The following is a 7,033-nucleotide window of genomic DNA, read 5'->3' as shown; positions in this document are numbered from 1 at the left end:
CCTATCCCTCAAGCATTAGGGAAATCTTGCTTATGCTGAGTAATTAACTGATAGTTGTTCTCTGTGTGAAAAAAAAAAGGGGCCACATTTTCTCGAAAGTCCCAGGGTGAGTAGATAAGTTGCATCCCAGGTCCTGTCTTTGTGTGCTTTGGAGTTTTATTCTGGTTTCTTTAAAAAGTAATTAAATACAGGTTTAGACTCTGCCCAGCTGGCTAGGAGTGTAGCTCAGTGGTAAATTGCTTGCTTGGCTGTGTCAGGCTCTGGGTTCAGGCCCTTTTGCTACAAAACACTTTCTATAAAATGCCTCAGGGTACAGGAGGCCCTTCCTCTTTCCTGTCCATTTCCCTGGGGGTGACCTTTTGCATAACAATAGTTCAGTATCAAAACTGTAGCTCAGCATCAAAATAGTAGTTCAGTATCAGAACTGACATTGGTGTAGGTTGGGGACACCCAACTCAGATTTTCCTGGTCTCGTAGACTCAAACTCCTGTGTGCACACATTTCTACATCCGCTCTCAGCTTTTTCCCAGCGTGTGGTGAGTGCCTCACCACCCAGAGTCACCATGGGAAACTGTTGGACAGTCCCTCGGGGACTCCTTATCATCCCTTTCTCATTTCCCTCCATCATGCCATCTTCCATTCTATAATTTTGTCACTCAAGATTGTGACATAAATGAATCCAGACGGAACAGCATGTAACCTTTTTGTTGTTTTGTTTTGAGTCCCTTGTAGCCCAGGCTGACACTGAACTCATTACCTTGCTGTGTAGCCAAGGATGACCTTGAACTCCCGATCTTTCTGCCTCCATCTCCCAAATGCTGGGATTTTCTTGTGTTGTATCCCTGACACCAGCTAGGACGTCATCACTCTGTGCCCTTTGACACCCTGTCATGGTAGGCGTCTGCAGTTTGTCTGGATCAGTGTTGAGTGTGCGCTGCTTTCACACGCACGTTAACGTCACTTGCTGTGTCCAAGACGGCTCTGAGAGAATTGCTGTCATACTACTGTATTCATGTCCCCTGGCTGTTCAGAGAGCACATTGTCCCCACTCTACACCTAAGTAGGTATTCTTGTGAAAGAACTATTTGATGTGTCTGACTTTATTTTTCAAATAACTTTTAAAAAAATTAGATTTATTTTAGCTTAAACAATTAGCCGTGGTGTGTAACGTGTGTATAATGTGCCATGGTGCCAATGTGGAGGTCAGAGGGCGTCTCTGTGGAGTCAGTTCTTGCCTCCTACCTTTATGTGGGCACGGAACCTGGGTCATCAGGCTTGCACAACAAGCACTTGTACCCAAGGAGCCCATCTCTCTGGGCTTCTCAAATACTTCGAAGTCGATTTTCCTCCTAGAATTCTTGGTCATTGTTTTACACTGTAGAAATTCCTAGTATGACTGAAAATGAATTGTATTTAGTGATTATTTTAGATAGTGATATGATAGGACTCATCTGTGTGTAAATTATTTCATATAGGGAGAGTTCTGATCTGTATCTATGGTTCTTACTAAGATCAAGACTGGATGTGCATTTCTGTGATGCTTACGAATACATTTCTACTTTATCTTGAACATTTGCCAAACTAAATACTCTAACACTATTTAACCTTAGAGATGTTAGACAGCGTGAGCATTGGAAGCAGATTCTGAGTCTCTCAAACAGCAATGTACGCTGTTGCCTGTGGAAAGCCTACTGATGATCTCGCCCCATGCCCCTGGTTGGCATCAGCACTACCACGCACCCTGCTGTATAATAACAACCAAGACACTTGTCGACTGTTAATACAGGCATTAGTCCCAAACCACTTTTTATATGTTTTAAATTTTGAAATTCAAGTGTATCTGCCATAACATAAATAAACACTAGACTGTATCACAAAAAAAGAAAGAAATTCCTAGTATGAGTCTCTTCGACTGAGACAGGTGTATCATGAGATACAGTGAATCTGTGTGGCCGGGCTGTTGGGATTGGGTTCATTGGCTGTCACCGTCACAGCCCCAGAACACCCTCGTTCAACACACAGTAGCCAGTGAAGCAAAGGGACGCTGCAGTTTGCCGGACACGAGACATCGCGGGACCCAGGACAAAGTGCATCAAGACGTTTCTGTCCCATCAGTGCCACAGGAAGATGGGGACAGAAAGGGCTGTCTTTAAACCGGGGCTCCAAGGACATCCACACTTCCTTGGGGTCAGGTGTGGTCCCGGTGGCAGGGAGGGCATTGCCCTGGTGAAATGGTATGGCAAGAAAAACTGGAGCGTGTGACTGGCAGTCTCCACCCAAGGACTTGCCACTCTTTTGGGAGCAATGGCTTCTGGGATTGTGTGCTCCACTGGGAACCTAGTCAGAGCTTGGGGGTAAGGTGCTGTGTGAGGCGACTTCTGGACAAGGGCTCTGGGTTGCGCTTGTCCTGCGTCTTGCCCGTATAGGAGGAAGGGCTGATGAGGGAGCCCACTGTGGAAACTGGGGGAGCAGCGCCCCTAGACATTTCTTACTGATTAGAGGCTTCTCCTTACTGCCTCTTCGTACCGCTTCTGGATCATGCTTCGAGAAGAGCTGTGTTTGGTGCAGAAGAAAAAAAAAACAAAAACTTGAAAGAGAGACAATCACACAAGAGAACGTGCCTCTAAAACTTTTCAGTGTCTCAGGTGAAGGCCACCTGATTCTCGGGACAGGGCTGTCCCTGGGTTGCTCAGTCCTGTCCTGGGACTCTGACCCGCCGGCATTCCTTCCTGCGTGTTCTCGAGTCATCTTGCTGTGGCCGCCTCCATGGAGACCCCCCCCCCCCCGCCCCCCAGCTTCTTGCTTCCTTCTCCTTGTAATTGCAGTGTGCAGAGAGATTGGCCCCGAGCCCTGGGAACACCCTGGATTCTGCCCTCACCACCAAAGCTGAGTGCCAAAGTCAAGGCAGAGAATTTCCCCACATGCTAATCTTCTATCTGGGTCACCCCTGACTTGTAAAGAGCATGTACCTGCTCCTGTTGGTTCCTCTGTGTGCATTCATGCGGGTTTTGGGTTCGAGCAGCAGGTAGGTGAGCTGGTGTCACTCGGGTGTAAAGGAGATGGGGACTTTTATTTAAGTCTGTCTACATAGTTAAGTCTAATGTGCTTACTGGCTTGCGCCTCGAGGCTTGGCTCAGCCTGCTTTCCTATAAAACCCAGAACCACCAGCCCAGGGATGGCACCACCCACCATGGGCTGAGACCTCCCTTATCGATCACTAGTTAAGAAAATACCCTATAGGCTTGTGGACAGCCCAGTCTTATGGAGACTTTTCACAGCGGAGCCCCCACCCCGACCCCAATGACTAGCTTGTGTCTAGCTGACATAAAATCAACCAGCGCGGTGCTTATGGATATATGTATGTGTGTATTCCTGCTTCCTGGCTTGAGGCAGTCACAGCTACTGGTAGTGAAGTCCCTCACGAAAGCTGGGCCTCCGAGGACTTTTCGCTCAGACCTCACTGCTTGTTGTAAAGATTAGGAGTCTTCAATAGATCTGTGGCACTAAAGGTGTAAGTCAGGGATCTTCCCAAAAGTTGGTGCCAAGTTCAACTTCAAGGCTCCGAAGGCCAGGCCAGACTGTAAATTTGGCGTTCGTTGCCTTCAGACTTGGAGACCCACTGAAAGTCTCCTGTTTCTCTCAGTGATGGAGCTTTTTCAGCTGTAACAATTTCCCTCTGGCCTTGGGGCGGATTTGCTAAGTTAACTTTCTGTGTGGTAGGTTCTAAAAACATGTGTGGTCAGGGCTCCCTTGCACAGGCCAGAGAACTCTTTTTATCTATAAAATATTTAAAAGCCTGGATCTGCTCCCTCCTCCAGCTTTTCATGTATTCCAGGCTGGCCTCAAATTTGTGTGTAGTTGAGGATGACTTTGAACTCCTGACCACCCTGCCTCCATCTCCCAAGTGCTCGCATTATAGCTGTGCAGCCACACCTGGGGTATGTGGCACTATGGTAAGATTTCATACATGCAAGGCAGGCACTCTGTGAGCTAACCTACATCCCCAGCTTTATTATTCTTTTTTTCCCTCAAGAGATGAGGAGAAGGAGAACATCAGGTAGATTATACCCTTGCTTATGAAATGAGGTTTGGGTTTTGCGTTTGTAAAGGGCAATACGTACAGTTGCCCTTCTCTCAAGCTCCCATTTTCCACTGTTTTACCATAAAAACATGAAACCACCAGCCATCAGTTCTGAGAACAATAGGGAACAGAAATGGTTTTAACTTGGCCCAACCGGGCTTCGGGCTATGTGTGTGGTTTGTATGCATTTTGAGATAATGTGTGCTTTGAAACAGAAAAGTTCCTTTCAAGGAGTTAAGAGGGCTTTGAGGAGAATGAGACCTTGCCTTTATTTCCATTTTGTCTTTGAAATGTCAGAGAGGTCCCTCTTATTCCTCAATGCAGGCAGCAGTGTTGTGTGCCTTGGATCCACCGTCAAACGATGGGGTCAGGAACGTAACTCAGGCTGTTACGTCATCAGAGTTTCTTAAAGCCCCCTCAGGCACCCAAGCTTCCACCAGACCCTGATGTGGAGCTCTGGAGCTGGTATGGAATGATAATGTATGTAAGATAAGCTAGTCTGAGAATGGGGCCTGGCTCTGTGCATCCTGACTTCTTCAGAGATTCCTCCGGGTTGAAAGTGAATCATCTGTGGACGCCATCAAGAACATATGTGCTTCTCTACACAGAGCTGACAGGTCATATGAGGCTACCTCGGAAGAACCTGTTGCCACCAACGGGAATGAGCGTGTCTCGAAACAAAGAGACAGCATAGACTTGCTGTTTTCTTGGTGGTGGAGATATCAGTGATAGATAAACAATTCTGTCTGTGATAGGTTACCACAGCAATTCTGTCTGTGATAGGTTAACATATAGCAATTCTGTCTGTGATAGGCTAACATAGCAATTCTGCCTGTGATAGGTTAACATAGCAATTCTGTCTGTGATAGGCTAACATATAGCAATTCTGTCTGTGATAGGCTAACATATAGCAATTCTGTGATAGGTTAACATAGAAATTCTGTCTGTGGTAGGTTAACATATAGCAATTCTGTGATAGGTTAACATATAGCAATTCTGTCCATGATAGGTTAAGATAGCAATTCTGTCGGTCATAGGTTAACATATCGATTCTGTCAGTGATAAGTTAACATAGCAATTCTGTCTGTGATAGGTTAACATAGCAATTCTGTAAGTGATGAGTTAACATACAGCAATTCTGGAGGTGATAGGTTTACATAGGCAAGATAAAAAAATCAGTTGCAGTCAAAGTTTTATGTGTTTTTAGGGAATATCCACAGAAGGCTCAGGTCATACTAACTTTACGATCATCTTTTTCCTGGGCTTTTATTTGTATATTTCTGGTAAACTGCAGAGTCCCTGTGAGACCATGTGGGAACTGTGGTTTTTTGAGGGGTTTTTTTTTGGAATCAGTTTGTAAATGTTGCTTCGATCTTCTGACCTGATGCTTCTTGTTGACTTTGTTGGGGACGTGGCACGAAGCTGTCTCTCCGAATTGAGGCCTGTAGTCTGTTCAGATCTTCCTCACCAGGGCTGGATAAAAGTTGATTTAAGGAAGTTTAGGGACTGTTTCGAGAAAACCATTTTTTGGAAAATGATCCTTTGACCAATGTGAGATTTTTAAAAGATAACAGATGGCCTACATTTAAACAAACTTCTCAAAGATGAGCCTCGGTGAAGGCTGTGGTACCTGGTAACTGCTCATCTTAAGGAGTGTAGATTTTATGGTTTGAAGAGAAATAGTCAGGGACAAGAGGGCTGGCTTCGTGGGTAAGAGTACTTTGTAAACGCGAGGACCGGAGTTCACCTCCCCAGCGCCTACATAAAAAGACAGGCATGGCTGTGCGTGCCTGTAACACGCTATTATCAGGCAGAGACCGGTGAGACCCCAAGAGCTCTCTGGTTAGGCAGTCTCGCCGAAATGGCAAGCTTCTGGTTCAGTGAGAAACTCTACCCCCAGGCCACGAGGCGGGAAGCCATAGAGGGACACCCGCTGTCCTTCTGTGGCCGGTGTGTGCCGTCTGCCCTCACACCCCTTGGAGGTTTCACAACCTCCCTAGTGTCTGCGCTCCTCCATCGCTTGCACTCTCGTGACTCCTGTTGCTCTTGGTCTCTGTTCTTTGGAAGCCTTTGGTAGCCCCTCGAGGATGCTGAGCTGGAGTCTCCTGCTCTTTGGGCAACTATTTCAGCCCAGCTGCAAGTCTCTTCCAGGCCTCCAAGGCGAGTCTGGAGCCTTCGAGTGACTGGGACTGTAACTCAGTGATGGACAGCTTGTCTTCCATGTCTGAGGCCCCCAATTCAACCCCCAATAATTGCCAGGAAAGGAAAGAATGGCAGCAGAAAGGAAACCATTAAGGTCTCTTGGGTGTCCACAGCTGGACTGGATTCTCCTCCAGCACCCCCAAGAGTTTTAAAGCAGCCAAGATTGTCCGGCTGACCATCCCAAGAACTGGCTGCCTGACTTTGCAGCTCCTGCAGCCTTCGTGGAGATGGCAGGGACGAACTGGTGATTGTTGCCATCCAGGATGGTCCTTCATATGTGGGAGCAGCTTGTTCAGTCCAGACAGACTTTGCAAGCCTTGGCAACCACAGCAGCAGCAGCTCCTTATCCAGCCTTCCTCTGTCCTGGGTGACTACTTAGCTCTGCTCCTCAGAAACTGCCCTGATGGCCAGGGTGGGAGATGGGAGATTTGGGAGGAGCCTTGACAACTTGTTTTTCAGTCAATCACCTCAACTGCCTATTCTACACAGCTGCCATCAGAAAACAAAACAAAACAGGACTATTTCAGTAGAGAGTTAATATTCAGTTAGCAATGTCTTCAGCCAGCTTTTTGTATCGCTTAGCCTCTGTCTAGCCAACCTTAGGGTAGGTTGCTGTCCTCTTGATCCGTCTCAGTTAGAGATGTGTTTTTGTGGATAATAGCAGTTCTCAGTCTGGAGCAATTCCCTGGGGAATTGAGCAATATCTGAAGACAGTTGTGATTGTCGGCACCATTGTGGGAAAAGATTGCT

General features: G+C 46.8%; 1 long non-coding RNA gene across 1 annotated transcript; it reads left to right on the top strand.

Annotated features, from left to right (window-relative positions):
- The first annotated feature begins 4,571 nt into the window (after window positions 1-4,571).
- On the top strand, window positions 4,572-6,798 carry LOC143268636 (uncharacterized). Its single transcript, XR_013044683.1, has 2 exons — window positions 4,572-4,864; window positions 5,035-6,798. It is a non-coding gene; the product is annotated as an uncharacterized LOC143268636 (long non-coding RNA).
- Window positions 6,799-7,033: the final 235 nt, after the last annotated feature.

Source organism: Peromyscus maniculatus, chromosome 15 (assembly GCF_049852395.1).
Source record: "Peromyscus maniculatus bairdii isolate BWxNUB_F1_BW_parent chromosome 15, HU_Pman_BW_mat_3.1, whole genome shotgun sequence".
Classification (NCBI taxonomy): domain Eukaryota; kingdom Metazoa; phylum Chordata; class Mammalia; order Rodentia; family Cricetidae; genus Peromyscus; species Peromyscus maniculatus.
This window is presented reverse-complemented; position numbering and strand designations above follow the sequence as displayed.